Source organism: Podarcis vaucheri, assembly GCF_965113315.1.
Source record: "Podarcis vaucheri genome assembly, chromosome: 3".
Taxonomy (NCBI): domain Eukaryota; kingdom Metazoa; phylum Chordata; class Lepidosauria; order Squamata; family Lacertidae; genus Podarcis; species Podarcis vaucheri.
In genome coordinates, this window is record NC_138761.1 from 98,647,554 (window position 1) to 98,668,740 (window position 21,187).

Here is a 21,187-nt window from a genome sequence, read left to right on the forward strand (position 1 = left end):
CCGGCCCATCCTTGACAACCAGATGAATTAACAAATGTTCTGATTTATGCAATGATGGGATTTGCATTGGCATTTTATATTATATCATTCATCATGCATGCTAACACAATCTAAGTTTTTCAGACTGGCTTATTTTCTTCGTCTTCTGGCAAAGGACAAAGAGAAGAGAAAAGTCGGTCTGGTTCAGGTAACTATGTCATATAAATGAATACAGCAATACCAGCAGAGCAATATCTGGCAGCTGTATCTCGCCCATCGATGCAAAACGGTGATGAGCCAAAACTGCACCTGTGAAACCTGAAGCGTCCACAGAGCTCTTAAAAGGCAGAAATCAGATGCCTTTTGGAATATGGTCATGCACTGAACTTACAAGAGAACCCGTTTGTCCCCTAACAAAAAATGGTGGGCTTAAAGATACAGCCTTCCATTTTTGCATTGTGTCTTACAGTCTGGTTATACATTGCTCTGCTCTTCTGACATGCAGCGAGCCTCTCCTTGTATATTATGGAAACAAAAGTTATTTGTGGTGGCACCTCAACTTTCAAAGTGCCTCCCTCTCCTGAGATGTGCCTGGGAGAATATTTATTAGCATTCCAGTCCTGTGCTAAGACCTACCTGTCATTATGTAATGATTGCACAATGGCCAGGTCTATGTAACTTGTTCTTATTCTTGATCGTTTTACTGGATTTACTAATTGTTTGTTCCTTTTTATTGTAATTTATTTGTTGGTTGTTTTAATATGGTTGTTAACCCCCACCCCACCTGGAAAGAAAGAAAGAAAGAAAGAAAGAAAGAAAGAAAGAAAGAAAGAAAGAAAGAAAGAAAGAAAGAAAGAAAGAAAGACCCATTTCAGAAAGGAGCGCTTGCAAAGGAGAAAGGCTTTCTCAAGCTGCTCATTTTCTCTGGTCCTCCACCTCCCACATGTTAAACATTAGCTGCAAGAAGTAATTGCAGGATTATTATTTTTTAAGTTGCTGTCTCTCCTCTGACAAGTGGCTGTTCTGCCAAAAGTGTGTCAGTTATGGCTCTCTGCCTTACTTGAGGCTAACAATTTCTCAGTCTAACCCAGAATTGCCTGCTTTGTTTGGCAACAGCTCTCTAGGGTTACAGGCAGATAGGCTTTCTCATCACCTTTTATGCAAAGGGAAAAGCCCCATAGCACTAATAATCCCTGATCATGAACAATTATTTAACTGATTGTCACTTTAAGAGTTCAAGGCACCAAGGGTTTCAAGCCTCTCTGGGTCTCCCTGCCTCAAAACACTTCTCTGGATGTTTTATACAAGCAGAGCAGAGCTGCATGTCACACGAGCAGCATAATGTGTCCCTGGGATGCAACTGACAGGTACAGTACTTAAGTCTCAAGGCAAAGGCATAGCTGTCAAGTGTCCCTTATTTGAAGGGACAGTCCCTTATTCCAGCGCCATATCCCGCTGCTGTCTCTTATTGATAGATGTCCCTTAAATGTCCCTTAAATGATGTCCCTTAAATTTCAAAGGAAGCAGCTCCTCTCCCTCCCTCCCTGCCGGCCAGGGAGGAGGAGGCTCCAACTGTGTTGCTTGGCTGTGTTGCTCACCCAATAAGAAGTCTAAGAACGACTGGGGGGTGGAGCTTGCATGCCTTGTGTGTGGCTAGTTAATGCAAGCTGAGGGGTTTTTTGAATGCTGGACGCCATTCTGTTGCACGTGCTGCTGCAAACTTTGCAGTGCAAAGCCAGGCCGGGGAGCCATCTTAAGTTGAGGCTGCATAGGCCTTGTGGTGCATGTGATTCAGATTCTATTCAGTTGAACCTCTGGTTACAAAGTTGGTTGGACAGTGTTCTTGAAGCTACCAGCATGAGTTTGACCAGACTGCAGGAGGACAGGAAGACTGGAGTGCCTGGAACAGGTGAGGCTGCAGGTCCCTTATTTTGGCTGCTGGTCCCTAATTTTCAAGGCTGCTGGTCCCTTATTTTGAAATCTGTAAGTTGACAGCTATGGGCAAAGGTGTAAGCAGACCCTGAACATTTTGATTCAGCCCAGTGCAATGCTGGGAAAAACAGGGGAAGGAAGCAGGATGAGCTCATTCCAAATTTCATTTCCAGTCTCAAATAAGCCTTTAGCCCATTCACCATCTTTATAACTACAGTGGTGCCCCGCAAGACGAATGCCTCGCAAGAAGGAAAACTCGCTAGACGAAAGGGTTTTCCGTTTTTGAGCTGCTTCGCAAGACGAATTTCCCTATGGGCTTGCTTCGCAAGACGAAAACGTCTTGCAAGTTTGTTTCCTTTTTCTTAGCACCGTTAATACAGTTGCGGCTTGACTTCGAGGAGCAACTCATAGAACGCAGTGTACATAGTAGCCTTTTTTGAGGTTTTTAAAGACTTTGGTGATTTTTGAAGCTTTTCCAAAACTTCTTTTGCAGCCATTTGGTAAGTTAAGCTTTTAAAACATTTGGGGGGGTTTTTGGATTTTGGGTTGGGGTGTTTGGAATTCAAGGAATTGGTGTTGGGAAGGGGTTTGCAAGAATCTGGAAGCTTGTGTGTGTGTTTTTTCTGCATTTTTATGATTTTCTGTGACCATTGGGCCACTCTGCTGTTTTTGAAAAAAAAATCTGGGTTTGAATTTTGAAATGCTCTTTACAGTATGTGTGACTTTAAAGAGCACTTAATAAACTCTTGTTGTACCAAATTTGGCTTTGTTTGGACTTTTTTGACCATAGGAACGCATTAATTGATTTTCAGTGCATTCCTATGGGAAACCGTGCTTCGCAAGACGAAAAATTCGCTAGACGAAAAAATTCGTGGAACGAATTAATTTCGTCTTGCGAGGCACCACTGTACTGTGTAAACTATTGCCTAGCAAGCCTGAATTAGTGCATTCACAGCTTGGAATAATTAGGCTGTTATCAATCACTGCCGTGAAAAGAACAGAGTTGCTAAAAACAAAGTCGAAATAGTTACTATAAGTCAAAATACATGAATGGGTGTAGCCTAATATTAGGCATGACATATCTTCAGAAAAGTTTCCACATATTCTTAGTGTGCAGTTGTGTTCTGTGCCCCTGGAATGCAAGGGCAGAACAGACAAAAAAATATCTTGGCTCAGACAAGGCCTGTTTTAATTGTTGAGCCAACAGCCTACACTGGGTGGTCAGCAAGAAAACAGGCACTCTTATGGTAGGGCCAAGGTCAAAAACATATAATTGTGCCAAGTCAAATTCAGGTAAGCAGACATTATACTGATCTAAGCCAGTCCAAAATCCAAGCCTGGAAGCCATGCTGGGTCAAAAGCCAAAAATATCTGGGAAAAAGAGAAACTGCAAGCTCAGAGGGAGAGAGAAAAAAATGAGTCAAAGCAAGAAAGCCAAGATTTATTTATTTTAAATGTCTTCCTTTATACTACAGTAAATGAAACAGACCATTTATGTTCAGTATCTCTCCTGGCACTAGAACACTGACACAGTTTTGACTGCACTGCCTCGACTTTTTTTTTTTTTTTTTGAGAAATAAAAAAAGCCTTTGAGTCTCCGCCATTCATCTCCCTATGTTCAGCTTTGATCAATGAAGTGCCAAACACAGTTCTTTTGTCGAGGGAAATGCCATGTTAGCATTCTGTACAAATGCATTTCATCGTTCCATTTTGTTGCCCCAGTTTGCTTATGTATTCTGTTGGTCATTGGCTATACCTGTCTTTGTGGAACAGGTAATGCACATCTTGAACATGGGGAAGTTGTTAGTGTGATGATAGCATTAAGTTGCAATCCTCTGCACACTTACCTGAAAGTAAGTCCTATTGAACTCAGAGGTACTGGTGTCTGAATAGACATGGATAGCATTGTGCTATTAGTTAGCTAAAATGTGTGTTGCTTTATCCACAGTGCTCGCAAATGCCTATATTGCACTGGATGGCCTGTGTCAGCAATTTTAGCTACTAATGGCTGGAGAGACATTCGATTTCTTTTTATGACACTCAAAAAAGCAAAATCTTGATACAACTTGATTACCTAACAGCTTAGGAGGAGAAATATTCAGGTACAAACGCTTGAGTTGGCAGAGGGAAATGTATTGCTTCTAGCGCACATGCCGAGATTTTTATTTTCTTTTTAAGATCAGCATTTATAGCATAATAGGAAGGGGGGCTGAATATATAAACCTGTTTCCCAGTTTAATTTTAAACATGTCTAGCGCTTGTCCTGGCTTTCTCCCCTGCAGCTTCATAGTGATCCAGAAGTGGCAAGAACATTTAAGGTGAGGAGGGATTAGGCAGAATCCACTTGAAATATACAGCACTCAAAATCTGAAGCAGAAAAGTCTTAGGGAGTATGTAAACACTGTACTAAAAAGTAGAAAATGAGTTGTCTGTAACAGCAGTCTGGAAGCGAGTAAGGGAAAAAGGCAGATTTATTTTAACTTGCAAAGAAAAATAAATAAAACTTCAAAAAAATCTACAAAGATTTATTTGGAAACTATAATAAATATTTTTTCATCTGTTCCAGATAAGCAGTTCTTAGTTCTGATAGTTAGGGATGGGAATTTTGGTAATGAGCAAAAACAAGATGGTAAACCGTAAACCATGGTTTACTGTGCATGCATGAATCACAACCGCTTCACCCCTCCACACTTGTGTAAAGAGGATGCAAACCCCATCCTAGGCTTAGTGTTACATCCAAACCAGGGATCACATGGCTCGTTCAGATGTAACACTAAGCCAGAGTTGTTGGTTCGTTCCATCCATCCCAGAGTGAGTGGGGAAGAGCATAGTGGGTGTGAGTCATTCATGCACAGTAAGCCATGGCTTGTGACTTGCTGTAATGTGAAAATGGTCAAAAACATTAGAGGTAGTATACGTCTGAATACCAGCTGCTACCCTGTCCCAGCCTCATCCAGGAAATCTACAGCAATGGCAGCATTAGGAGGATGGGACACCACTGCTCCTAAGTTCAGTCCTTGGCAACTCCACATAGTGCTAGGAAGCCTGGAGAAGCACTGCGGGTCAGTGTAGACAAAACTGAGCAAAATGAGCCAGTGATCTCACTTGGTATACTGCAGCTTCCTATGTTCCTGTGGCTGTATTTTTTGTAAAGAAGTAGTCTAATGGAAGGGACGCGGGTGGCACTGTGGGTTAAACCACAGAGCCTAGGACTTGCCGATCAGAAGGTCTGCAGTTCGAATCCCTGCAACGGGGTGAGCTCCCATTGCTCGGTCCCTGCTCCTGCCAACCTAGCAGTTTAAAAGCACGACAAAGTGCAAGTAGATAAATAGGTACCGCTCCGGAGGGAAGGTAAACGGCGTTTCCGTGTGCTGCTCTGGTTCGCCAGAAGCGGCTTAGTCATGCTGGCCACATGACCCGGAAGCTGTACGCCGGCTCCCTCGGCCAATAAAGCGAGATGAGCGCCACAACCCCAGAGTCGGTCACAACTGGACCTAATGGTCAGGGGTCCCTTTACCTTTTCCTTAGTCTAATGGAAAGCTTTAAATGGAAAGAGTCCCCACTCAGATCACAAGAAAGTTGTGCAGGTTAATGAATTCAATTACAACAATCTACCTTTCCATTTTTCACCTTTAGGGCTGTGGTGTAAAACACACACACACACACACACAGAGAGAGAGAGAGAGAGAGAGAGAGAGAGAGAGAGAGAGAGGAGCAGGCTTGAATAAAGACAGGATTTTGCTCCTCGATGTCCCAGCATATATTTTTTAATTATTATTTTCTAGCCCAAAGGCTTCCTTTTTCAATCGTCTCTGCAACCTCGCAAAAACATCCATTGCATCACTCACACAAATCCCTTCCTTTGTGGCGAGGTAATAGGATATTTCCCTCAGGTCCAAAGTATTCCAGTGTCAGAAGTGGTAAACAGAAAGCCAACAGGCCAAGGTAAATTTTCACTCTTATCCGCTGGGAGTGAAACAGACAACTCATTATTTACTAGTTTGGCACCCTTTTCCCCAATGCGCAGATCTAAAAACATAGGCACATGTTATCTAGCATATGGCAAGTTGCCAAAAAACAGAAGTTAGGCTTCCCAGCAGCTGCGTGCGCCACATTGTGGAACATGATATGGGCATGTTATTGGCAAGAAATGAGTGGAATATCCTTATCCGGTAGTTGCGCTACTAACTTCAGGATGTTTGAGAGAGCCACAGTCGAGGGGTGCATCCATGTCCCCATGGGACAAAGGTGGATGTGAAAAAATATTAGGCATATGAAAACCCAGATGCATTCAGTGTCCTATCCAAATGTACAATTTCACTTTGCTTAGCTAACAATGGGCATTTCTGGAGGTGTGAATCAGCAGTGGGTCAAAAGCTGTGCTCCGTATGAGTGTCGTAACCCAATCCCTAAAACTGATATACAAGTCTGATTTATCATCCATCCCCTATCAAAACATGGTACGCTTGATTCAGTTTCTTTCAACAAACATATCACAATCTGTTTTGGTAGAAAAGGGATCCAGATTTATTAAAAAAATAATAGCAATAATAATTTGACTCCTCACTTGACATATGGCACGCTCATTAAGTTCTCTTTGCTTCTGCTGATAAAAACAACCCATAAAGAAAAAGGAAAAGAAAGGAAACCATCAAATCTTTCTCACATAATAATTACTTAACTTCTTGTAAATCGCCCTAAATATGTTTTCCTACCAATAATACCTTGTTGTAGTCTTCCATACTCAGTGCTTTGGGGGGGGCTGTATGCGGGGGTACGCATACCCCTAAACATTTTGTGAATCTGATTTTGGCATCATTAAGGGGCAGTATTTCAATATGAGTAGGAAAATGAGAGTACCCCTAAACATTTTTTTTAAGGGGAGGAAAGTACTACCTATACTGATAATACGTTTTTCTATGACATTTGCTTGATTTTGTTGTTCCTGCTGCAACAGGAGAACTAATGCAGACATCAAAAGGTATGGTTAACTTTTCCACAGCCTCATTTTTTTAAGCACATAGGATGTTCCACCGATGTAGAAAGATGTACATTTTACCACAAATCGAGGATCTGTTTCTGTGTGCCTGAGATAGCCTGGATAGCTCAGTTGGTAAGAGCATGGTGCTGAGAATGTAGGTTTGATCCTTGCATGAGACAGCTGCATATTCCTAGGGGGTTGGACTAGATGATCCTCAGGGTCCCTTCCATATGGTTCTATGATAACTAAAATAACCCAACATGCTCTAGGCTACAGTCAACCCTTGATTGTGCTATCTTTAAAGTGGGGTGTGGGGGACACATTTTGCAACACCCTCTCCTGCTTTTATTTTTTTAACCTATTGTTTTAGCTTGGTTGGAGGGAATAAACAGACGAAGCATTGGCCTATACCAAAATGGTTCCATTCACAGATGGTTAAGTGTGGATGGAGATTTATTTTTTTCTAGTGGGGGGGGAGGGACAAATTCGCCACCATCAGAAGCAGGTTTGCCTTCAGTAGTGTGTTTAGAATGTGCCTGAGCTGTTGCCCCCACCCCACAACTCCCTATATAATAATAATAATTTATTATTTCTATCCCGCCCATCTGGCTGGGTTTCCCCGGCTACTCTGGGCGGCTTCCAACCGAACATTAAAAACAATACAGCGCCCAACATTAAAAACTTCCCTAAACAGGGCCACCTTCAGTTGTCTTTTAAAAGTAAAATAGTTGTTTATTGCCTTGACATCTGCTGGGAGGGCGTTCCACAGGGCAGGTGCCACTAGTGAGAAGGCCCTTGAATCCCCCCCCCCCAAATATCCCATGAACAATAAATCTGGGAAATATTTGTTCCAACCTTAACCAGATATAATGACCTGTAAAAGAAATCTCCCCTCCCTTCCAAAATCTCTTCTATACTCCACTTCAGCCTTCTCCTTTGGCTTTCTGTTTCATCTTTTCTGTGAGCTTCTCTGTCATACCATTCTGCCAACCATCTGAAGCTTCCTCCACATCCTGGGTGAACTGAGTTCTGCACCCAGCCCTTTCCCACTACAGTGGTACCTCAGGTTACAGACGCTTCAGGTTACAGATGCTTCAGGTTACAGACTCCGCTAGCCCAGAAATAGTACCTTGGGTTAAAAACTTTGCTTCAGGATGAGAACAGAAATCGTGCAGCGGCAGCAGCGGGAGGCCCCATTAGCTAAAGTGGTGCTTCAGGTCAAGAACAGTTTCAGGTTAAGAACAGACCTCCAGAACGAATTAAGTTCTTAACCCAAGGTACTACTGTACTGTTATCCCTTCTTTTTGCCTCTTTACAAGGCTGAGTCTTCCCTTACAGTTCCTTCCTGTTTGGGGGCACTCTATTCACCAAGGTTGCACTGGAAGATCACACAGAAACTACACAGGGCAAATACTATCCCCAGAGTACTTTCCTTTGAAGTTTAATGGCAAAGCTTCCCTTGCAGATAAGCGTTTATTGGAATTGCCAAGCAAAGCAATATTCTGAAATGGTCAAGATAAGTACTATTTAAACCTACGGGTTGTATATGTAAATAGCCATAGAACCTGGCATTTAGTGATGGACACTTTAGTAACCAAAGAGATAACAAAGTGAGTTGCAGTAACCTGAATAAGCTAGGAAAAAGAAGAAATGTCTTAAAGGAAGCTGATTTAACCTCTGTCTACCCTACAGTACATTTATAAACTGATATTGATCTAGCTAATCAGTTTATTTTCACAACAGCAACAAACTGATCAATAGTTTCTTTCAAAACCTGACCTGAAATCCAGATTCTGTGTGTGCTTAGTAACTTGTGCCTGTGTGTGTCAGCAACTATATGGTTATAGAAGCTGGCTGACCAGCCTTTGTAATGCAGGTTGCTTGCTAATGGACCAACATGACTGGCTGATGTTTCATCAGTGAGAGCTAATGGCAGGAAATGTTCTTCTGATAGCTGGAATCTCTCTCTTTGCCTTTTGGAATGCAATACCCAGCAGTTTTTTTGGGAAGGTAAAAGTTTCCAGATACTGGGAGGGGGCAAAGGGTTTGCAGCCACTTCTCAGTTTGAGTCTGGAGTAGAGAGCTTAAACTGGATTTTGTAAACTAAGAAGGATTTCCACAGCTGATCCCTGGCATTTGATATAGAGTAATAGATTTGCTGCCTGTTGTGGGAGTGCCTATTTACTTCTAACAAGTTCTGCTTAAATATTTGTAAAGAAACGTTAGCAACTCCGATGTTTCCCCCCCCCCCTTTCAGTTTCTTATACCAACAGTGAACCAAAAACAAACCCCTTGTGTTGCAATAAGAACCAATCCCAACAACACAAACACAACACATAGGCCAATAGTTAGTAGAAAATATAGAATAATATTTACATTATAATATACATTATAACAGAGTGGTAGCGAGGACCGTCAAGCCTTGTGTTCAAAACAGATGTCTAAGGACAGTCTCACAATAGTCTTTCAAAAGTTTCAATGGAAGACGTCTCAAAAGCCTCAGAAGGACAGTGTCTCCGGAATGATACTACTGTTTCGTAATAGTCTTCATCAGCTGGAAACTTTTGAGACGTCTTCTGTTGAAACTTTTGAAATACATTGTGAGAACGTCTTATACCAACAGTGGCAGCAGTGAAGGCAGGAGTGAATGAAGCACTTCTCTCCTTATAACCACCACCATTGCAGGTCAGAGTCATGCAGAAACAGCAGCAGGTCACTCCTTCCAACTTCTGAAGTGCTCAAACCAGCACTGGATTGGTGCTTTGTTCACTGCCAGCACCACCAATGCTGCAACCACTGGTGGCGGGTTGTGTGACAGTGCTAGGTTTAAACCTCTCTCCCCACCCCCAGCCCAGTATCACAAGAGGGAGGGAAATCACACCCCGGCTGGATCTAGACACATCAAAGAAGTGTTTCAGTTAAACGTGTTGTAAATTTGAACAAATAAATCTGGTATGGAAAAATGGGACTCCACCGTGCCATCTGATGGCACAGTGTTATATCGCATATAAAGGTAAAGGTACCCCTGACCGTTAGGTCCAGTCGCAGACGACTCTGGGGTTGCGCGCTCATCTCGCTCTACAGACCAAGGGAGCCGGCATTTGTCCACAGACAGCTTCCGGGTCATGTGGTAGCATGACTAAGCCGCTTCTGGCGAACCAGAGCAGCACAAGGAAATGCCATTTACCTTCCCGTCAGAGTGGGCTTGCAGTTTGACGTGCTTTCAAACTGCTAGGTTGGCAGGAGCAGGGACCGAGCAACCCTCCATTCAGGGGTTGGACAGAGAGGTTTAAACCACTCTGGCCAGTGAGGCATTGCAATGTGATGTGGAGGGAAATATGCCCTAACTCTTCTGAGCCACCTTTTCTCCTTCCTTCTGCTACTTGACCTGTGGGAGGATACACACTTGCTGCCTATCAGACCTTTTCCATCTGTCCCCTCAGACAGCTGCCTGGTGTGCTTCCCTCCTACACTGAATAAACTCACTCTCTCAAGGATCTATCTATTATTTCATAGGAAATAAGTGTAAATCTCTTTTATATCTTTCAAGTCTCTTAACATTGTGATGGCATTTCTCCTGTTTCATCAAACTCCCACCCATTACCTATCAGATAAGCAACATCTTTACTGTCTTTTGGGTGACTATTGAAGACATTGAAAAAACAACAACACAACCCTGTCAAGTGAAGATGCTTGTCCCAATTTTTAGCTGCGTTGGAATAAAATGATAGATAGCTAGGATAGATAGATGTCAATCTTACCGTTAAATTGCTTTAGGATGTTTTGCAGGAAGCTGTTCATAAATGAAATAAACAAATAATAAATCCCCATGACCTCAAGCTCACCCCTTCCAGAAACAGCTCAGAAGCTGTATTAAATTTACCACAGAAGTTTATCTCTCTTGTGCATATTTTCTTACTTCCACTGAATTTGCATTTTCAAAATGTCAGGGCGCTTTCTGGGCACAATACTTATTGGTTTACAGATTGGCCACATTATGATAGATAAAATCTATATTAGTTGCTGGGCCTCAAGAAAATGAAACACTATCCAAATCGGCACACATGGCCACTCTCCTCCCCCAAAAATCTTCTAATACACTTATCTAATGAGGAATGTGTCCCACAACATCCCATCTATTCAATGACCTCAACACTGAATTACATATTTTACTGTGTCCATTACCGATGTACCATTTGTAAGCCATTACCACCACTTTAGCCATGTTCTCAATATACCAGAACGTTGTGAGTAAAATATATTTCGTAATATTATTGTTCCCAGCAAAAGCTGCATATGAAGGGAATTTAGAATGGGCCTGGAGTTGTTGTCAATGTTTCAAGGATCTCTCTTCCGTGGAATAAAAGGGATCTACTAAGCCTTCATGTCTCTGAGCGAGAACTCCACCTGCTGGGCAAACAGCTAACCAATCTAATAATTAATTGGGTAGCATGGAAAACTATAGGAAGGGCTTTGCATAGGAGTGCCTAGCTGCAGCCACCGGCATTGTAAGCAAGAAACTGAATGGGAATTTAATGTAATAGTGAAAACAGCATTTAGCAATCCCACAAGCCTTTGCAACTGCAATACCAGGAGCCCTTTGAGGCCTGTGGAGAGCTGGAGTTTGAGCAAGGAGGTTTAAAGGGAGTGACTGTGGTGTTTGCAGGCTTTTTCAGTGGCGTTCCCAATATACAAGATTTCACTTAAATGCACAGTGGCTCGGAAAACAACCTCCTGCATAAATGGGGAGTTGCCTGTAGAGCCAAAATGTGCTTGTATTGGGGGTTGTTTGGGGGTATGTCAGAGAGGACTTGGATAAGCTGTTCAACAATAACCCCCAAATCCCCCCTACAAAAAAATAAAAAAGGGTAAAAAGGAGGCAACAGTCTTGCTCAAGCTCACTTCCACCTGCCAGCAAGACCCTAGCAGGGCTGTAGATATGGTGGTTAAATTTCACCATCACCACCTTAGGATTGCAGCACAAGCCTGTATAAAAAAATAACAGTTCACAGTTCTAATTCTGCAAAAATATTTGATGTATTAGAGTATTTTAATATTTTTTGGAAGCCGCCCAGAGTAGCTGGGGAAGCCCAGCCAGATGGGCGGGGTATTAATAATAATAATAATAAAGAATCCCTTACTTATGCAAAGAAGGAAAGATAGTTACCATTCTTTTTTGAGACAAAATATTTCATAGCATTTAAACAATTATTTGCAAACCAAAAAAATAAAAACCAAGCCATTACCATTACAGGAAAAAATATCAATGGTGGTGAACCTCATAAAATCAATTTCATGCATAAAAATACATTACAAATCAGGACATCGGATTTTATTATCAAAGTGCAGCAAATGTTAACCTTTTCCAGTTGAGAAAGAATAGCTATGTCACTCTCACTGAAAAATATACGCATCTCTGTCTCAAACATAACTGGAAGCTCATAGGGCCAAAAACAGGCTGTTGATGCAAATCATTGTGTGGTGAGAGAGGAATGTTCTGCACTTTAATCGCTAGATGGCACTGTCATTTGTGGTCTGGGCTTAGCTGATAATGCACCTTGCATAAAAAGATCCTTTTTACAGTACTTTTGAGATTTGTAATGGCCACCATTCTGATTGGTGTTGTTGTTCTAGCATTTCATGAGAATTATCGGCTGGTTAACCTGATCTTTTGAAGCATTCTTAGGCGTTTCTAAAATGTAAAGCTCTTGTCCATAAGTGAAAAAAAGCAAATGGTCATAAAATAGTGGCAAGTTTCTGTGTTCTCCAGAACTCTTCGTCAGGTGAGGTGTTGCACAAAGCAAGTGTTGGGGTATGATGGGAAAGAAGTCCTAAATCTTCTGTCCTCTGGCCTATTTTTGTACTTTTTGGGGGGGGGTCTGTTTAATAATTAACCTTATTAAAGGTATTTCCTAGCTGTGAGTTTGGGGGTTTATTCTTCTTGCATTCATTCTTATTTGTAGTGTCTTCCCAATATAATCACCAATAGTCAACAATATTGACTTGTGGGTGCAAAAAATGGGAAAGAAGTGTGCATGTCTTAGGAAGGGAAGGAATACTGCACTTTAAGAGCTACAGAGTGGCTTCTTAAAACAGGTAATCTTTAGTCTATCATTACATCCAATTTCTCCAACTTCAATTAATTAGCCTTGTGAGGTGCAATAACCCTTACTCCTGAATAGGAGTTGAGCCAGATAAGGTCCACTGTTTTTTAATATGTAAAATATCAGTAAGCTGAAGTGAAAATGGAACACCTACAGTCTATAGGGAATGGAACTCTATTTTTTCCTTCTTGCAGTAAATGAAGGAAACCTAGTACAGTATAAAGCTTTTTAAAAACAAAAACAAAACACCACCTAAATAATAATTTTTAAAAATCTCAGTATGTGCTGAAAGGTATCTCTGTCCCATTACGATCTTTATCTTCCCTCACGTAATGTCCATGCGTGTGGAGGATGCTGCCTTCCTATCTGACCAAGCCACTGGTGACCCTGGGCTAATCACTTGACCTCCCTCTGCATCAGTCAAGGTGGCTGGAAAATTGAGTGAAAGAGTGACCCTGGTGAAATCAGACAATGTAACTAAGATGAGCTTGTTTTTTTCCTGAAGAAACTGAAACTGCAGAGATAAATAAATAATCTATCCTGAACTCTGGATCAGAAGGTATCAATAATTTACATTGTTTACTCAATAGTTGTACGACTTGATATTCAGGAAGAAAATGTATCAGAACCCTCTGAGATACGGCTTGCATAAATAACTAGCTTCTATTTATCACATATTTGCATGATAACGTAGCCCTGTCTGTCAATAGGTGCTTTCCGAACTCTTCACACTTCAAACGCTTCTCTCAGACTCTGAACTGTCCACGGGATTATCATAGAGGTTTCCAATAGTGTGAAATGTCAATAGGAAGATCAAAAGGAGGAGCGTGTTGACCCTCATACCTGCTTCAGAGGGTGGTCCATCCAGAGTTGTCAGAAGACAGAAGTGTGCATTTTGGCAGAGACACAGCTGCCACTCAAAACAGCCATTTTGTGCTTTTCTGCCAGATGTGATGTAAAAGAGACCATGTGGTGTGACATCACTGTAATCCAAGTTTCCCTGCAACCAATGGGAGTGGAAGCAGGGAAACTCAAGAATGTGGTTGCACCATATCACAAAAGCTCCTTTACTACACATCCTCCAGGACAGAGGAGACGTTGGCTGCTACTTTTATCGCCCATCATCTGCCTTGAATCAGCAACATATCATAGGAATAAGAAGAGTCCTGCTGGATCAGAGCTATAGCCCATCTAATCCCACCTTCTGTTTCAAAAGCGGAGAGCCGGGTGCCTCTGGCGACGTGAGTCCAATAAGACCCTCCCATTCATGTTCCCCAGCAGCTCGAATTCAGAGGCATACTGCCTCAAATACAGGCATTAATCTATAGCCATCATGACTTACCTGGAGAAAACTCCACAGCATTTAATGGAACTTATTTAAGAGTTAACATTTACAGTGGTGGGGGCCTAGCACACAGACTATATGCAGCCCCCCTCCCTCAAAAAAAAAAAAGGTTTTGTGTGCTTCCCAACGTCCTAATTAAGCCATGGTGTTCGTTTTTCCCCAGGGTGTTCTCACCCCAAAGTCATTGTATCAGTTGAGCTGAAGCTGGAAAGGAGGCATAGCTGAGACTGTGGTGTCTTCATGATATATAGTTTATTTAAACACATATATAACTTGAGTCATAGAATCATAGAATCATAGAGTTGGAAGAGACCACAAGGGCCATGGAGTCCAACCCCCTGCCAAGCAGGAAACACCATCAGAGCACTCCTGACATATGGTTGTCAAGCCTCTGCTTAAAGACCTCCAAAATAGGAGACTCCACCACACTCCTTGGCAGCAAATTCCACTGTTGAACAGCTTACTGTCAGGAAGTTCTTCCTAATGTTTAGGTGGAATCTTCTTTCTTGTAGTTTGGATCCATTGCTCCGTGTCCGCTTCTCTGGAGCAGCAGAAAACAACCTTTCTCCCTCCTCTATGTGACATCCTTTTATATATGACGGAGGTTTCAAAGCAATTAATACCCCCAAAGGGTTTTGTTTCTTGTAGAAATGAAAAATCACGGGAGACGAGAGAGGCAGGTGTAGCTAGGCGTCTGTCAGGGCGGACCCTGAGAGCCTATTTTATTGAATATTGCAAGCATTGCCACAGGTGGGCCTGTGGTTGATTGGTTGATACATACACACGGAAACTTGTAATTGGTTAACATAAGTACTAAGGCGGGAATTACATCTGAAAGGTGGGGATTACATGTGATCATTTATCATTGATGGAGAGAAGGCTGAGAATCTGCGCTAGAACTTTAGTTTCTCCCATAGCCGCAGACTTAGATTCAAACAGGCATCAAATATTGTGCTAGGACCCTCTCTCTACCTTGCTGCCTTTACCACACTGCAACATTTCCCCCCCTCTTAGGTCAAATCACAGCCAACTCTCAAACTCTACCTCAAACTCTGGATTTGTTTTCTAACTAACTCTGAGTCGAAGAAGGCACCCATTTGTCATCTGGCACAAAGCCTTTGCTTTCTTAATAGTTCGTTACCGTTCATTTATTCTCTTAATGGCCCATTTCCCAGGAAATCTCCTGAACACAGGAAGATGGGTCCAGGGTTTATAAGCCTGGCATCCAATTTAATACCCCAAGACTTGATTAAATTCTAACACCTACTAGAAACAGGAATTCAGGGGAGTGTGGCACCCATAAACTCATAACACTAGCCCCCCAACAACCAGACACCTGTCCACAGATGTACAGCGGTACCTCGGGTTACATACGCTTCAGGTTACGGACGCTTCAGGTTACAGACTCCGCTAACCCAGAAATATTACCTCAGGTTAAGAACTTTGCTTCAGGATGAGAACAGAAATTGTGCGGTGGCGGCACGGCGGCAGCAGGAGGCCCCATTAGCTAAAGTGGTGCTTCAGGTTAAGAACAGTGTCAGGTTGAGAACGGATTTCCAGAACGAATTAAGTACTTAACCCGAGGTACTACTGTACAACAAACAGAAAAATACAGCTTCCTTGTAGAAAACAAATAACGGCAAAGTGGGTAGATTTGTCTTTAAATGTAAACTGAATGGAATTTCTCACCCATCTCCACTCTCAAAGGAATACATTTCTAAAGCCTGGTTCAGGGGTTCACAAACTCACAATCTGAATGGCATGAAGGGAGAGGAGAGGCATGATTGTTGGCCCTGCTTCCCTATGTTGCGTTCTTACTGCTCAGCTCCATCATTCTTCATGTATTGGAGGGCTAACATCTATGGAGAGCTAATGTTTCCTAAAACGATTTAGAAACCTGTGCAATTCCAATTGCATGGTTGGTGAGCCCCTGAGCAAAGCTTATGATACATGAGTTTTCAAAATGTTCATTGCACCTGCTTTTTATATGTATAGGTGCCCACTTAAAATATGCAACATAATTCTGGTTGGTATGGCTACTGTGGGGTGTGAAATACATCATCTTAGTTGAGCTTCTCCTAGTTTTCAGTTGTTTCTGAGACGGTTTGGATCCAAGACTAGATTCAGCACAATTTGAAGGGATTGTGGATTCAGTGAGTGGGATGCAAGTAAATAAATACAATAATTATGCTTACAGAGGGCAGAACTAAAATTCATATATTTTCTATCCTCATGAAGCGTTCATAAATCATCATGTAACTCATTCCAGAGCATTTTCATTATTGCAGGGGGACCAATAAACAGTTGGCTTAATAATAAAATGTCCGTCCAACTTTTACAAGATATATATGCCATTAGATTTTTTTCTGAAAATCTTCATAACTTGAAATGACATTTTCTTGTTTTGCAGATATTCCATGTATTCATTTTATTGCTCATAAAAACAAACACACAGACCATGGGAATACTTCAGAATTCACTTTAAGTGTAGAGCGACTAGGGAACGGCCTGGGGTAATTATACTGTTTGACTTGTAACTTGATTCTGTAAAATGACAGTGAGGTACTGTTTGTTTGTTTGTTTGTTTGTTTGTTTGTTTGTTTGTTTGTTAAATCTGTACACCGCACTTCATCCTAAAATCTGAGTGCAGTTCACAGCATAAAAATACAAAATAAAAAGACAAAATATATAATGAAAACAAGAACAAAACAAACCCCCTTCCACAAACACATTTTTAATTAGATATTACCTTCACCTTTCACTGTTCATGCCCATTCTAACTTCTACGTTTACGTAACATTTTAAACAATATTTTACCTCAAACTTCTTAATTCACTGCAGTTGGCAAGGCCAGCCAATACTTAGCGACCCCTGTTCATACGCATGTTTTATTGATTGATAACTTCTTTGGATTCTGAATCACAAAGTTGCCAAACCATCATAATTCATTATGTGACTTGATCGTGATAATTTCTGTCTTAGTGACATCCGGCTTAGTCTACTGTAATGCATTCTACATGGGTCTGCCTTTGAGGAATGTTCAGAATGTAGATACCAAGGAGTCAACGGGAGCAGGGTGCATAATGCTTTATATTGACAGTTCTACAACATCTTCACGGGCTTCCAGTTAGCTTCTGGTCCCCATTCAAAGTATTTTTTTAAAGAAAACATTTGTTAAGAGAATTAAGGGGTGGTGGCATCTCAGAAGCATTGATGCCCATACGGTTAACTTCTGTTTCTTTTGTCCTGCTGTCACTTTTAGCTAAACGGGATTTTTATATATATAAAAGGGGGGCTTATCTATATCTATCATCTATCTATCTATCTCTATCATCTATATCTATCTATCTATCTATCTATCTAGTCTATCTATCTATCTAGTCTATCTATCATCTATCTATCATCTATCTATGTCTATCTATCATCTATCTATCATCTATCTATCTATTTATCTATCTATCATCTATCTATCGATCGATCGATCGATCTATCTATTTCTATCATCTATCTCTGTTTCAAATCATCCCCAGCTTGTACACTATTTCTCTTTTCTAAATGTGATCTCCGTTTCTGATGTCAAATACTGCCAATCTCATTCTGCATTCTTTTCTTATGCTCAGTCTGAGTACCTCCATACTGTCAGAGGGAGGATTCAAGCGCATACCAGAAATTTAGGTTTGTGCAATTAAAGGGGATTTATGCACCCCTAGCACAACAAATCCACTTTAAAAAAGAGAGAAAAAGCCTGGCATTTTGCTGTTAGGAAAGATATGGGGAAATGTACTGAAAATGTGGGGAGGAAAGAATGGTTAATATTGTATAGTTACTTATCTCCTTGGCTTGGGGGTTGCATAACTCCATACCCGCCAACATTTCTCCGATGAAAATAGGAACGCCCTAAGGAAAAGCGGGGCATTCTGAGATCAAATCAGAAACTGGGACAGTTTCTGTGAATCTGGAGCTGTACCTGGAAAATAGTGACACTTGGAGGGTCTGCATATTATCAAGCTGACATTGTTTGGATTCTTCACATATGGGTAAAGATGTGTGATTCTCAATATGTGAACATGAGGCAGCCCCTGAGGTAAGAAACTGGGTCAGGAATTTGCAAGGTAGACACAAGATGTTGGCCCATGATATGTTCAGTACACCTGCATTCCCAACCATCAAAATTGATAGAGGCTGCAATCCTATGCTCTGTTACCCAGAAATAAGTCCCAACGAACGGAGTTGCTTCTGAGAATATATTGTGCTGTAAAAGATATTGCACAGATTGCACTGTAAATCTCAGTCATTTTTAGGTGCTAATTGCTTCATTGGCTGGAGTTCAAAATGGCATGTTCATACAAGTACCAGAATGATACTCTTGGATAAAGAAAGTGTAGTCTTTTTAGAAGTTCAGTCCATGTCTAGGTAGCAGTTCTAACATACCAGAATTACTCTAGCTTTCCCAACACAAAAGCAGGGTGCAAGGTCATGCCAAATAGCCCACCCATGACACCCCATATGGTGAATAGTTCATCCCCCTTGCACCCACATATGTAGCATAAACAGGTACAAAGAGCAGAGTTCCAGGTCTGAAGGAAGCTTTTAGGCAGATATCCCATCCCTGCAGATGTTTGCATAAATGCTGGAAGAGCCGCTATTCAACACATGCAATATCAGCAGAAGAGTTATTCAGGGCCACCCTCTCCCATGTGCTCAGTATGGAGTAATAATGTCTAAATTGGCCTTTTCTTCCTTTGGGCAAGTTAGTCCTGGTCTGGGAGCCATGAAAGACTCCGGAAGTCACCACCTAACTGCTTGTTGTTACCAAAGTTGTTTCAATAAAACCACACTCTGCTTTTTCCTGAATGAAGTGCAGAATGTTTGAGGACTGGGACATTCGCAGGGAAGCCAAAATGCTTGTTTACAAAGCTACTGTACTACCAGCCTTACTGTATGCTTGTGAAATGTGGACCACTTACAAACACCATCTCCAACTCCTCGAAAGATTCCATTAACGGTGTCTCCAAAAAATTCCGCCTATCACTTGGGAAGGCAGGTGAACTAATGCCAGTGTGCTGGAAGAAGCAAAGATCACCAGTGTCGAAGAAATGATTCTTCAGCATCAACTTCGCTGGACTGGTCATGTTGTTCAGATGCCTGATTATCATCTTCCAAAGCAACTACTCTATTGTGAACTTAAAAATGGAAAGTGTAATGCTGGTGGTCAACAAAAGAGGTTTAAAGACTGCCTTAAGGCACTTTTTTTTTTAAAAAAAAAGTATATAAACACTAACAATTGGGAAACACTGGCCTGCGAGCACTTCAATTGGAGAACAGCCTTTAGCAAAGGTGTCATGGGCTTTGAAGACACTTAAACTCAGTACGCAAGGGAGAAACATGCTAAGAGGAAGGCACGCTTGGCAAATCCACACCGTGATCAACTCCCACCCGGAAACCAATGTCGCCACTGTGGAAGGACACGTGGATCCAGAATTGGCCTCCACAGTCACTTGCAGACTCATTGTTAAAACCGTGTTTATGAAAGACAGTCTTACTTAGCTACTACGAGCGATCGCCAAAGAAGAAGACGACTCTGCTTAAACCACATTTTGGCATATTCCAAGATCCTTAAGGAAGCTTACAGAAAGAAGCAAAGTATTAATATGGAGATTTTCTAAGAAGCAGGAAACAGCCTGCTGCTGTGTGTGAGTGTGTGTGTGTGTGTGTGTGTGTGTGTGTGTGAGAGAGAGAGAGAGAGAGAGAGAGAGAGAGAGAGAGAGAGAGTTTATTTACTATGATGGCTGTATGTCTGGCTCACCATTCTTCCACTATTGGAGAGTAAGCTAACTGATCAACCGAAGAAAGGCCATTATGCAGTTACAAAAATGTGTAATGGGAAAAAAGGGAATTAATTGGAAAAAAAACTGTATTGCAATCTCAGTGTGGACTATACAAATAATTTTAAAATACATCCCATCAATAATCTCAGGAAACACATTTATTATATAGAGCTGGCAGAAATTCCACTTCTGCAGCAATCCTTTGGTAGTATTATTGTTGTTGGTCATGGTAGTACTAATAGTAACAGCCATGGTGGTGATGATAGTATCAATAGTAGTCGTAATATATGTCAGTAACAGGTGGCAAAATAAGAGCGGACAGTATTTTTATGGTGCAGCCATTGGTTTACCTTCTTTTTCTTTAGCAAAATGGAAATCAAAGGTGGCGAAGGAATGCTGGAGGTCTGGTTGGCACTTACACAGTGACAACATTAATGTCATTTCCAAAACCATACTGAATATTAAATCAATACTGATATGCTTATGAATACCATTTTGTAGTCACTTGGAAAAAAAGCATGCTTTGAAAAATAAAACACTATTTACGGGTGAAGCCATAATGAATAAAAAGAAGTAATGATAATAAATAATGTGAAAGTATGTATCACAGCTGTAACCATAGTAACATTACCAAATGAATAATTCACAATGAGTAATATACTTGGTGAATCCTGGGCTATTTTTCTGCTTGAAAAAGGAATGAATGCTAGCAGATGGTGATTTTCTCCACAAGCCGAGGACAGATTCTGCTGGGATGTTCCCCTCCATAAGCCCAGTGAAAGAAAAATGAACTGTGGAATACGACTGGTGTAAAAAAGAAAAAAAGAAAAGAGTTCCTGGTGGATTTCACCCAACATTTACTTTAAATGCATGGAATTCACTGCCACAAAATAAAGTGATGATTACTATATTAGATGGCCTTAAAGAAGATCAGACAGATTCATAGCTATTGGCCAAGATACATAGATAGGACCGCCTCCTTCAGCGGCTTTAACATTCTATATACAGATAGTAAACT

General features: G+C 41.4%; 2 long non-coding RNA genes across 2 annotated transcripts in view; both read left to right on the top strand.

Annotated features, from left to right (window-relative positions):
• Window positions 1–21,187, top strand: part of LOC309528344 — a 1,081,412-nt gene that overhangs the window by 932,054 nt on the left and 128,171 nt on the right. The gene's annotated exons all lie outside the window — the stretch shown is intronic.
• LOC309528358 lies at window positions 1,377–16,852 on the top strand. The gene is made up of 3 exons (XR_014217705.1): window positions 1,377–1,888; window positions 13,502–13,555; window positions 16,752–16,852. It is a non-coding gene; the product is annotated as an uncharacterized lncRNA (long non-coding RNA).